The following is a 12,841-nucleotide window of genomic DNA, read 5'->3' as shown; positions in this document are numbered from 1 at the left end:
TCCTTGATTCTTCTCTTTTCTCACCCACCACAGGCATCCACTGGTAAGTCCTGCTGAGTCTCCCTCTTAAATGTATCTCAATCTGTCTGCTTCTTTCCCCACTGTAGCCCCTTTGCTGAAACCAGCTGCCACTCTTCCTTGCAGCATGGCAATAGCCTCCTGGTCTCTGCTTCTCCTCTTGTTTTGCTTACAACCCATGCCCCATACAATACCAAAAGAGGGATATTTAAAAAACACAAACGTCTTCCATCATCCTTAGGATAAATACCAGAGTTTTCATTATGAACTAAGAGGTCTTGATTTTCCAAAATCATCTCTAAGGAGCTCTTGCTGTTGTATTTCAGACACATGTTGCTCTCACCTGGGGCTTTGTGTAGATACTTCCACTACTTGGAACCCTCCTTCCTTAAGTTTTTCCAGGACTGACTGCTTCTTGTCATTTAGGTCTCGGCTTACATGCCATCTCACATAGATTTTCCCTAGGTGTACCTCACTTAGATTTCTCCTATCCTTGAACTTTATTTTCTTTAAAGAAAATAATCACTGTCTGATTACCTTCTTCTTTATTTGTTTATTTTTAGCATTCCACTATTAACCTGTGAGCGTCCTGAGCACAGAAACGTGTGCTTTACCTCTGAGCTCTGTGTTCTGCATATTGGCTGAAACTAGACTAAACCAGGATCATGTTCACTAGATAAACGCTGCCACTACCACCACTGCTGTGTCCTTTCACACCAGTTGCTTTGCTCTGCATGGCTCAGTTTTTCCACGTGAGCAGAGATTACAGTAGCGTCTGCTCCTGGCTGCTGTGGGGAATGAAGGATATGAAACATGGCAACCATTTGTGATAAGTCTGACATGCAATAGACTGTTTTTCTCCTTGCTTAGAATTCTATATAATAGATATTTGACGAAAACATACAAAATATTTTCACACCTTGATGAATATTTTTGAATTTTATCTAATATGGATTAATGGAAAGATCTTCTAATGAATTTGTTGTGCTCAGAACAGTAATTAAGTTATTAATAATGTTCAACCCTATGACCTATTGGCAGTCATGTCATTTAAAAGTCTAAGTTGACATATTAAATCTTGAGACATTAGTCAATATTTTTTTTTGCCAAATTAGCTCACGCATCGTGAATGGTGAAATCACTTGGTGATTTTCCTTAATATAATTTTGAAAGTTGATAACTACTTTCTTGGCTAAGTATCCTGGTATTTGGACTAGGAAAATATGGTTGAGCAAAATGAAAAAAAAAATAACAACTAATCTCTAATTTCTGACATTTTTACATGTATTTGTACTTCTAGGCTTTTCTTTATATTGTAATGCATATTTTGATATTAGCTTTTTATGTAAATATCAAAACCATAGAAACAAAGTTGTGGAAGATGGTTGATCTGGAAAATAATCCTAGGAAAATCATTAATATTGCCATTGTAAGCTGCCTTCCTCCTTTAAATTGATTTTTTTTCAGTGTTTGCTTAGTGTATGTAAAATACAATTAAATTTTTAAAGTTGTATACTATTTCCTTGATAAACTTATTTATTAGCTTTTTCTGTAGAATATTTAGAATTTTCTTAGGTATGTCATTATTTCGTCTGAATTAATATTATTTTATTTATTTATTTCCAATTTTGCAGCTTTTGATTCCTTCTTGTCTTATTGCACCACAGAAAATCTCCGGTAAAATGGAAGTATTGACAGCAGAAGCCCTCACCTGGTTCCCAGTCTTAGGGAAAAGTGTTCAACTTGTACTAGCAAATATGCTAGATGAGAGTTTTCAGTTGATTCTCTCCATCAGATTGAGGGAGTCCCTTCTCATTCTAATTTTCTTTTTCTTTTTTAACCATGTATGGATTTGACATTTTGCCATTCTCCCTTATTCCCTTTATCTGTTGGGAAGATCACATGGTTTTTCTGCTTCTGTCAATTTAACCCATTTTGTCCCATCATCTCACAAAAACTTGAACTGAGCAACAGATACAGCACCTATGGTAACTTTGGAATAGCGTGTTCACAGAATTGATAATTTGGGACTTAATGGGTTAATGTGGTTCATTGATTTATCTTCAAATATGAAATCAATTTGAATATGTTATTTCAAATGCATCATAACTACTTGTTATTTTTTAAACATATTGATTGGATTTGATTTGCTAATATTGTTATGGATATTTGTGTCCATATTCATAAGTAGTATCAGTGTGTAGGTTTTGTTTTTGGTACTGATTGATTAATTGGTTGATATTTCCTGGGAATAACCTTGCCAGGTTTTGGTATTGGAGTTAAGTTGGCTCATAAAATAAGTTGGACAGTGGGTCTCCTTCTTTTATTTTATAAAGCGCTTGTATGAGATCGTTATAATTTCTTTTTTAGATGTTTGATAGTACTCACCAGTGAAATCACTGGGTTTTGAATTTTCTTTGTGGGAAAGTTTCAATAGTAAGTTAACTTAAATTAGTTAATAAAGTGTCTCTTCAGATTTTCTATTTCTTCTGTGTCACTTTTGGCAAATTGTGTTAATAAATAATTCACTCGTTTCTTATAAATTTTTGTATTTATAAGCATAAATTTATAATAAGATTTTCTTAATATCCTTTTATTATCTATATGATCTGTAGTGATAGCCCTACTTTCATGTCCAACCTCAGTTTTTTGATATAAGTTTTGATTCATCTATCAATTTTATTAATCTTATAAAAATAAAAATTTGTTCTTGTTATTTTTTTTTCTATGGCTTGTTTCCTAATTCTTTTCTGCTTTATTATCTCTTTCTTTCTTCTTGGATTTAACTTTCTCTTCTTCCATTTTCTACATATAAACTTAGATCACTGACTTTATAGCTTTTTGTCTTTTTCTAATAAATACACTTAAATCTATATATTTCACTTTAATACCTCAGCTGCATCCTACAATTATTGATATATTGAATAATCCTTGATAGCAGATTGACTATTTTCTGATTTCTCTAAAATTTCTTCTTTCACCCATCATTTAAATAAATGACTATTTAAATTTCAGATACTTGGGGATTTTCCAACTACTTTATTCTTATTGATTTCAGATTAAAATTCCATTATCATTGGAAAATACTATTTTACAAATAAATTTAATGCTTTGAAATTTATTTGGATTCATTTATGGCCTGCTGTGTACTTCAAAAGAATGTGTATTCTGTATTGTGGGGATGTACTATTCTACAAACATCACTTAAATCAGCTATGGAAGTATTCTGTGTATCTACTGAATTTTGTCTACTTGTTCTATCAGTTTTTTGAAATAAGTGTGTCAACATCTACAGTTGAGACCCTGCATTTTTCTATTCTTCTATTTTGGTCAGTGTTGGTTTCTAGCATTTTGTAGACCTGTTGTTAGGTACATAAGCTTTTATGGTTGTCATGTCTTTTTAATAAATTGGGCCTTTGTTTATTTTAAAATGTTCCCTTTTATTTGTAGTAATACTTAGTGATTTGAAATCTAATTTGCCTGATGTTATTATAGCTACAGCAACTTCCTTCTACTTACTATTTGCCTCATAACTTCTTCATCCTTTTATTTTGAAGCTTGTATTAAAGCATATCACATGTATCTGTATTTGTGTGCCTTAGTTACTGTTCACCTCAATAATTTCTGCCTTTTAATTATTTGTGTAATTGGCAGTATAGTTGGGTTTAAGTCAGAATCTTCCCATTTATTTTTCTGTTTACCCTGTTGGATTTTAGGGTTTTTGTTTACCTTTCTTTTTAATTAATTCAATGTTTAAAAAAATTCTACTAGTAGTTTCCCTATTATCTTTTGCTTTTGTGATACTGGGACTTGAACCCAGGGCTTAGCACATGCTAGGAAAGTCCTTTACCACCAAGCTACATCCCCAGCCCTTTTTCTTTCTTTTTTTTTTTAATATAATTTTTTAGTTTTAAATGGATATCATACCTTTATTTTATTTATTTGTTTTTCTGTGGTGCTGAGGATCAAACCCAGTGCCTCATATGTGCTAGGCAAGCGCTCTACCACTGAACTACAACCCCAGCCCAACCCTTTTTCTTTTGAGACAGGATCTTATTACCCAAGCTGGCTTTCAATTTGCAGTTCTCCTGCCTTAACCTCCCATGTTGCTGAGATTACAGGTGTGCACCAAACACCATGCCTGGCTTGCTATAGCTTTTTCATTTCTTTGTATTTTTAAAATTTTCATTCAATGTTGCTCTTGAGATTAAAATATACAACAGAATCTGGCACTCAAATTTTAACCATCTTCTTCAAATATTTCTTAAAATAATGCTGCTGAGTAGATGTTTGAAAAGTACTTGTTTAATTAATAAATGACCAGATTCGTGGCATTTTTTTTAGGTCTTTTGGTAAATGCTTTTGATTTTAATCTATTTTTATAATATTGATTTAGAAAAAGATCTTTAGCTGGATGAAGTGGCACATGCCTGTAATCCCATCCACATAGGGAGTCTGAGGCAGGAGGATCACAAATTCAAGGCCAGCCTCAGCAAATTATTGAGGCCCTGAGAACTTAGAGAAACCCTGTTTCAAAGTAAAAAATAAAAAGGGCTAGGGTGTGACTCAGTGGTTAAGTGCCTCGGGGTTCAATCCCTGGTAGCAAAACAAAACAAAACAAAACAAAAACAAAAACAATACTCCTCCCCCAAAAACAATAATAAAAACAAAAATGTCAATCAGGCAAATTTTCCTACCCATCCTAAATGTCAGTATACTATTTTTCTTTGTGGAGTTTTGCAGGATTTATACTTTATTTTTTAAAACCTCATGATATAAGTAAAACTTCTATTTGTTTCTATCAGCTATTTCAGTTATCTGAAGTTCTTGAAAGGTTAATCCTGCTTTTCCTTTTGTCTCCTTAGTTGTTTTGTACTGTTATTTTCTTTTTCTTTCATCTGATTTTTTTTTTTTTTTTTTTTTTTTTTTTCCAGCATTGGGGATTGAACCCAGGGGCATTCCCAACCTATTTAATTTTTTTTTTTTTTTTTTATTTTGAGACAGGGTCTCACTAAATTACCTAGACTGGCCTGGAACTTGCCATCTTCTTGCCTCAGCCTCCTGAGTTGCTGGGATTACAAGTGTGCACCACTGCACTGGGCTCAGACTCTATTTCCTTATGTGTTTTATAATGATAAATTATGAGATCTCAATCTGGATGGAGACTGCATGTCTACAGAATATTGTTGCATTATTTTCTGCTACATGTCCCAAGGTGCATCCTGATCTGTGCAGAGATTTATGCTAATTTCATGGTTTAGAAATTTCAAAATCATGGGACCAAAATCATACCACACTATTACACCCCACTTCTCCAGAGAAGTTTTTCTTTATGCGCCCCCTCCTCCTTCCATCTGATCTCAGAAAGAAGATTTATCTTCTTGTACCAGTTGGCAGATTTTTTTCTGATCCACTACTGAAGATCCTGATTTTCATTATGGTGCAAGTGGGGGTTTCTCCATTCCAGTCTTTTTCTTCTGAAGTTCAGGGCTCTTTCTGAGAGTGTTCAAAACAAAATTTCCTGGATTAACTAGAAAGAGTTTAACGTACAGTTCCATATAACCCTTCCTAGGGTAATGCATGAGATTTTTACTCTGGTTTTCAGTTATTTCTTTAGGGCTGGCTCTAGGAATTTAACTTTCTTACTGAATTACGTATTAAGATGTTTGCTGTGTTTTATCCAGCATTTCTAGACATTTTTAGCAGAGATAAATTTCGGGTTATCTTGTCTGTCAAATTGATGGAATTGGAAGTCTCATTATGTCTTTTCTTGTGGAGTTCCTGTTTCTCCTCTTTTAAAATATTTGAGTTTAAAATCTTAATCAATTAAAAATAAGTGAAAGAATAGCAAGAACTACTGCTATTGTTTAAATCTTGAGGTTTCTGATACATAAAAAGCATAGTGGAACTACGTGAACTATTTTTAGTATTTCAAAATTTCTGATCTAAATTATTTAATATGAATAAACAAAACTGCCGTGCATGCTAAAGATCATGCCCTATTTCTTTGCTCTTCACTAAAATCATATTATCTCAGTGTGATAACAATGACTATGTGATGTTGAAAGAAACTCTAGCTCTTAATGACATCTGAGACTGACATTCTTGTTTCAACAACACCCATGACAGTATTTCAATCTCCCCAATATTTGTAATGGTGAGGATATAACACAATTTCTTTCTTAATATTTCTCCAATTTTCTCACTACTTTGTTTAATAATTCAGCCTAATAATGTGTACTTGTTATTTTATTGTATTATTGCTCTCTTCTTTATACTACATTCTGTTTTTTGACCAAAAAAAAAAAAAAAAAAATCCAAATTTTGTGAAAAATAAATAAACATGGTACCACTGGGGAAAAGGAAATTAAAATAGGGACAGTATAAATATTTGGATCCACCACATATAGCTTCTGGACCTAAAAATGTGGGCTATCCTGATTACCAAAATTTGCTTGGGGACATTGGACCACTTTGCTTCCATTCTAGAGCTCAATAAGGTGACGTGTTCTAAGTACATTATTGTGCCACATGTCATCGCTGAAATTCTGATAGTAACATCTATGAAGAACATGAAGTATTTGCACATTGTAAGATTTTGTTCTAGAACCAGAAGGCAACACAGTGGAGGACCTTGAAATAAATCAGCCTTGATCTAAAGCATATGGATTTACTTAGCAATTAGTTCATAGACCTGAAGTATAATTAGGAGGCTAATTTGCTAATCATTTCTCTCCACTACATACATAATCGTAAAAGCATTAGTTTTCCACTTTGGAAAGGGTCTTAAAGGTTAACTACTTTTTTGAAGGTTAAATTCCCTCTATACTCTTCCACCCAAGTACTCTTCCAATCTGAAATTTGGTGCTTGATCCATAGCTACGTAACCCAGTGATGTCAACCCTTTTGACTTTTGGAGATCAATTGCACATTCTGGGAGAGTCAGTAACTTTCTTCTACTTTTAATAGGTTTCTTTACCTTTCTTTCTCTGAAACTTCGTGCTTCTGAATCTAAGTTGACTGTTCCATACAGCACAGGACGACTGGGGACCTAAAGCCTAGTGCTTTACTATCCTCCCTACCCTGCCCCACCCTGCCAGCTTCAAGCATTTAGTTTTGTTCTAATTTTATCAGGAATTTGCTTTCAATCAAGATTTTATTCACTTTGAAGTAAATTATAATGAATAGATTGTTTTCTCAGTGCAGACAAAAATCATCTTTAAAAAATACCTTAAATGTTTGCCTACTTATACTGTATGTCACTACCAATTTGAAATAAATAGCTTACTAATTGGAATATCTTACAATTTGTGGTGAGAATTAGTACGATATTTTACATTATAAAAGTGCTAGGAATGGGGGATGGGGTTGTGGCTCAGTGGTAGAGTGCTTGCCTAGTATGTGTGAGGCACTGAGTTTGATTCTCAGCACTGCATATAAATAATTTAGTAAAATAAAGTACCATCAACAACCTAAAATATACATAAAAAATAAATAAATAAAAATGCTAGGAATGAGAAGTATCATTCAGGATGGGAGACATTTGCATAGGTAGAACCATTGCAAGGAGATCAGTTTGACAGAAAGAAGTCACTTGCATGTTAGGGAGTGACTAAGTATTATCAAGTAAATACTCTCATATTATATTCCCACAAATAGAGAATCAATAGCGCAGAATAAGTTGCCAGATATCTGTCCTTTATTGCCCTGATAAGTGGACATATAAGACTAATCTGTAATTACTACATTCACTTTCTAAATGGAGAGCCCTCCAGATCCTTCCAACATTAAATGAGTGATTTCTTTAGGTCAGATACTGTGCTGCCCAGCACCGCTGCTCCTGGAGTTTAAAACAAGGGCTTAGGGGAAAGACCAGTTTCTAAAATAGATTTATTTCCTTTTGCAAATTGTGGTGTTTTCTTTTTTTTCTTTTCTTTTTTCCTCCCAGTACTGAGGAGATTGAACTCAGGCTACTCTAGCAATGATCTATATCCCTGGGTCACTTATATTTTTAATTTCGAGACAGGGTCTCACTGTGCTGCCCACGCTGGCCTCAAACTTGTTATCCTTTTTCCTCAGGTTCTTTTGCAAATTCTTTCAGTGCAGAAAGAATAGACACCAACAGAAGTTTAAATCTGATCATTTTCTGAGTTGCATCATCAGATTTTACTACTTGTGATTATTTTTATGTAGGGTTGTGCCATATTATTCGCACTAGTCTCTTCACTAAAGGAGACATATTTGCTTTTTTTTTTATTTTTTCATCTCAACAGTGCTCTTCTGTCACTTGTCTAGGCATCCCTTCTATTCATCCATCCCTTCTCTCATTTGCGCTTGGTGTTGATGAAAACATCTTTAGATCTTTCTTAAGAATAGAAAGTGTTTACCTGTTAAAAGCAATGATAACAGAGCAAACTCTCCCTAGATTTTTTTTTTTTTGTACTGGGGATTGAATTCTGGGGCACTTGACCACTGAGCCATATCCCCATCCCTATTTTGTTTTTATTTAGAGACAGGGTCTCACTGTGTTGTTTAGTGCCTTGCTAAGTTGCTGAGGCTGGCTTTGAACTCTGGATCCTCCAATCTCAGCCTCCCTCGCCTCTGGGATTACAGGTATATGCCACTGTGCCCAGCCTCCCTGATTTTTGAGATGACTCAGTGTCTATGAGAATCATGTGGCTGGTTTACTGCAGTTCCTGACAGGTTTTTCATAGGTCTTTTTATAGCTAATATATTGTTCTGGAGTCACATTGTCTCCAAAGAGGAGGGCGGGGGCAGGGAAGAAGGGAGGCAGGGGAAGAGAATGAATATGAATATGAATCTGGGACTACTGCCATGCCTGTGACAATTAAGTTTTGATAATGCAATTGGTGAGCTATTAAGAAAATGTGACTTGATAAGAAAATGATAGATTTAAAAGAGAAGAAAAATTCTGGGAGGGCTGATCTTTTGGGTATCACAAAAATTACAGAAATACGTTTAGCTTTATGCACCCCTGTGTTCCTGCTGGTGGCAGCTATGGTGATTGGGGCATTGGATTATTTTTACAATATTTTGAATGTTGTCCTCCATGAATTGCACTGACATTTTTCACACAGATTGGGATCTGAATAAATACTGTATCTGTTCACTTATGTAGCCCTGTGTATATTTTTGATTGAAAACAATCCTATCATAAAATACTTGTCTACTCCACTAAATCAATTTGAGTGTATTTATAGCCATGGGAATTATTTAATGTTGTTTGATAATTTCTTGTTTTGTTTATACTGGAAAATCATTAATTAAGAAGCAGAGAAAACAAAAAAGTGGTTTGTTAAATTCATATTACCTACTGTTCTTTCCTTTTTCCTGTATTTTCTTCAAATTAATCAATTAAAATGCACAGATGTTCAATTAAAACTATAAAAATTTTCCATGGCTACAGCTGTTTTGAAGCTGCATTGTTGAAAATTTAACATATCTGGTAATGATTCCCTCTCAGAAGAAATTAAATTAATGACTCTTTGCTAGATTATTTTCCATTTGATAAATTAAACAAAATTAGAAAAAAAGCCTGAGACTAACTCTGCCTGCTACATTTATTAATTAGCATGATAGACTAGCAGATATGGATATGAAAAGGCCACAAAATGGAAAATGTTTCTTATTTTTCAAGTAAAATACCTTCAGGACTGCAGTTTATCTTACAACAAATGGCTGTGTGTTATAAATTATTAAAATTTCACCTGTAAATAGCAGACAAGTGACAAATTTCGTCATCCCACATAACAGGGATGGCAGGGATGTGATTGTGCAGGACTGGAATAATGTTTTTCTCCACATTTTTGTCCACCTCAGGCATGATAGCCAGTGACCCTTAAATAATAGGTAGAGAAACAGAATCTTTTTTCTCAATCATGTTGCTTAGTCTTCAGGAGAATCTGGAATGCTGTTCTCATTCCCAGCTTATGGTTTACTTTTTGAATTCTTCCTAATTTTTTGTTTTTCTCCTTATGCCAAAACTAGTAGGTGAGAGAGGAAGAGAAATAGACTTCAGTAGGTTTAAAAAAATTCACAGGCAGATCAGGCAGGATGGAAACTCAGCTAGTGTCTCTACGTGACAATCATGAAGCTAAATTCCTTCTGTCCTGGGAAACCTGTGTTTGCTCTTTGGCTTTCAACTGATTGGATGAGGCCCACCCACAGTAAGGAGGGGAACCTGCTTTTCTTGAAGTCTGCTGATTGTAAATGTTAATCACATCTGCAAAATGCCTTCATAGTAACATTTAGACTGCGTTTGATCAAACCACTGGGAATCAGCTTAGCTGAGTTGACATGTGAAATGAACCCTCACATTCACTACAGAAATTTTAGAAAATAAAGATGTACTGAAAGTGGATATTAGAAAAGCACTAGTAATCAAGCCCCTTCAGATGATCCCTGCTACAGTTTCCAGGTATATCCCTAGAGTCTTCCTCTAATGTGTGTATAGCTTTTCTTGAGAATAAAATGTTTATTCTATTTCAAAACTCTTTATTTATTTAAGGGTCTACACACCTTCCCACTTCATTAAAATTATTTCTTTTGCAACTCAGATTTAACATCTGCAATATAATGAGTTGAAGGGTTTGTTGAATCCTTAGGTTTTTAGTTTTATAAGGACATTGTATCTTTTCACACTTATCTTTTGAATATATTACTGCACACACATTTGTTAGTTAAAAATATTCACATCTTAAAACTTCTGTCTTCACTGCTAAATTGCCTTCCAGAAATGTATCAGTTTATATTCCCAAAGGCAATATTCCAGAGGCCTGATTCCTCTCTCCCCTGTAATACAAGGTGTTAGAAAAAAAAAAAAAATTCAATCTGAAAGATAAAAAGAGTTCTTGTTGTTTTCATTTGAATATCTTTGATTTCTAGTGATGTCAAATCAAATGAATTTCTTGTCTACTGATATTTGTAGTTCTTTGTGAATTGTTCACTTTGTCCAATTTCCAGCAAGATACTTTCTGTTTACTTTTTCTTTAAAATTGTATGCAATTTTTATGAGTATATATATGTGATGATATATATATATATCATTATTTTATTTATCCTATATTTGCAAATATTTTCCTTAGTTTAATATTTGTTTTTCAATTTTGTTTAAAATTTTCCGAAATACTGAGGTTTTTAGTCTTTAATTTTGAGTAGCCCATTCTATTTTTTCCATTATGTGATGCTTTGGGGGTCAGACATTCCAGCTTCTCCTATTCTAGGATAATACCTCTTCTAGTGCCATGAAAGTTCCTTCCTTACCCCCTTTCACTCTAGGTCTGAAATTCAATTTTATGTGCGGTGTGAGGTAGGGATTATATTTCAGTTTATAATTTTGTTTAAAATGTGACCTTTCTGCATACTTTTATTCCTGAGGGAGACAACAAGCAAAAGATTTAATGTTAGGAAGGAGTAACTTATAAATTTCACTTCTGATAGGCCCAGTAAAGACTCAGTAACTCAAGATCACAGTGGTTCTGCCACATTGTTGTTTGGAAAGCAGGATGAAATATAACAATTGCCTAAGGTTTGCACTTGTGACATATTGTTTATGTGACATTCATAGGCATGCAAGAGACAGTGCCTTCAGGATGACAGTCAGGATTCTGGAACCATTTCCAACATGGCTCTGTGATCTTACTAGCTACAGTATTTCATAGACTTGGGAATTGGCAATTCCTTCTGCATCTTTTATTGAGGCTCATTCTAGCTCAAGTGCTACTGGACTGAAGTGTTTTAAATATAGAAATGTGTATTTGTGTGTTGTAAATTAATCACAAGAGACTGCCTCTTATCTGTGGACATATTCTTCCAGTGACAAATCTTGTTACTAGTGATTAGGTTGAGTCAGGATGTTATGATACCACTCCCTAACATGTATCATCTGTGGTTGAATTGTAACTGTCTCTGTATTTTTTTTTGACCCCATTGGAAATGTCTTCCATTTATATTTTATACAATGCCAAATTATTGGATAAGTCATCTACAAGAAAGTACATTGACTGAGATGAATCTTAACCTACATATTCTTTGTTTTCCCTATCTTAAAAACTCTTATTACTCTTTTCATCAATTTTTTATCACTAAATATGGGACAGGAAATTTCAAGTGAGCCATATTGAGCTATGATTTTTGTAATTGTCAGAAGTACACAGGGTTTAATTTGCCACTATACTTCATATACATTCCTATTTATTGTAGATTAGGTGATCTTCCTGAGATTACTGTTTCAGGAATATCTCAAAGCTGATTTTTAATGTGGCATAATTCCTCATGAAAAAATTTTAAATTGTATATTACACTGTTAAGACAAGATTTCTAAGAAATTGGGTTTAGCATTCTATATTTTGTTGAGCTCCCCAGAATTTTTTATCGCCATTAAAGCTTGAGAAGCACTAGATTACTCCATTTGGGTTTAGATTGAGTTTATTGGAAGTATGTTCTCTTGAAATATTACTAAAAGATATGTAAAAGAGCCTCGCATAGTGTCAGGCCCAAAGTAAACTTTGCGTAAATGTGTATTACTTATTTTATCTGAGTACCAAAAACCGTTAGCAAACAGATGTATACTTGGTCTGTCCAATTTTTTTTGGTTATTTCTAAGGAAACTTCCAATTAATGACATATATTGTGCAGCACATGCTTTATATCACCCATCTCCATGAGCTTAACATTTAGAGGACAATGTTTATTGACTTTTCAGCGTGAACAGCTCATCATTCTGTTAAAGATTCAGTATTCTGAATTTTCCAGGAACATAAACATCCACAAGTACAACTCACATTATCTAATAGAATCACCA

This window comes from Sciurus carolinensis, chromosome 13 (assembly GCF_902686445.1).
Source record: "Sciurus carolinensis chromosome 13, mSciCar1.2, whole genome shotgun sequence".
NCBI classification, from domain to species: domain Eukaryota; kingdom Metazoa; phylum Chordata; class Mammalia; order Rodentia; family Sciuridae; genus Sciurus; species Sciurus carolinensis.
This window is presented reverse-complemented; position numbering follows the sequence as displayed.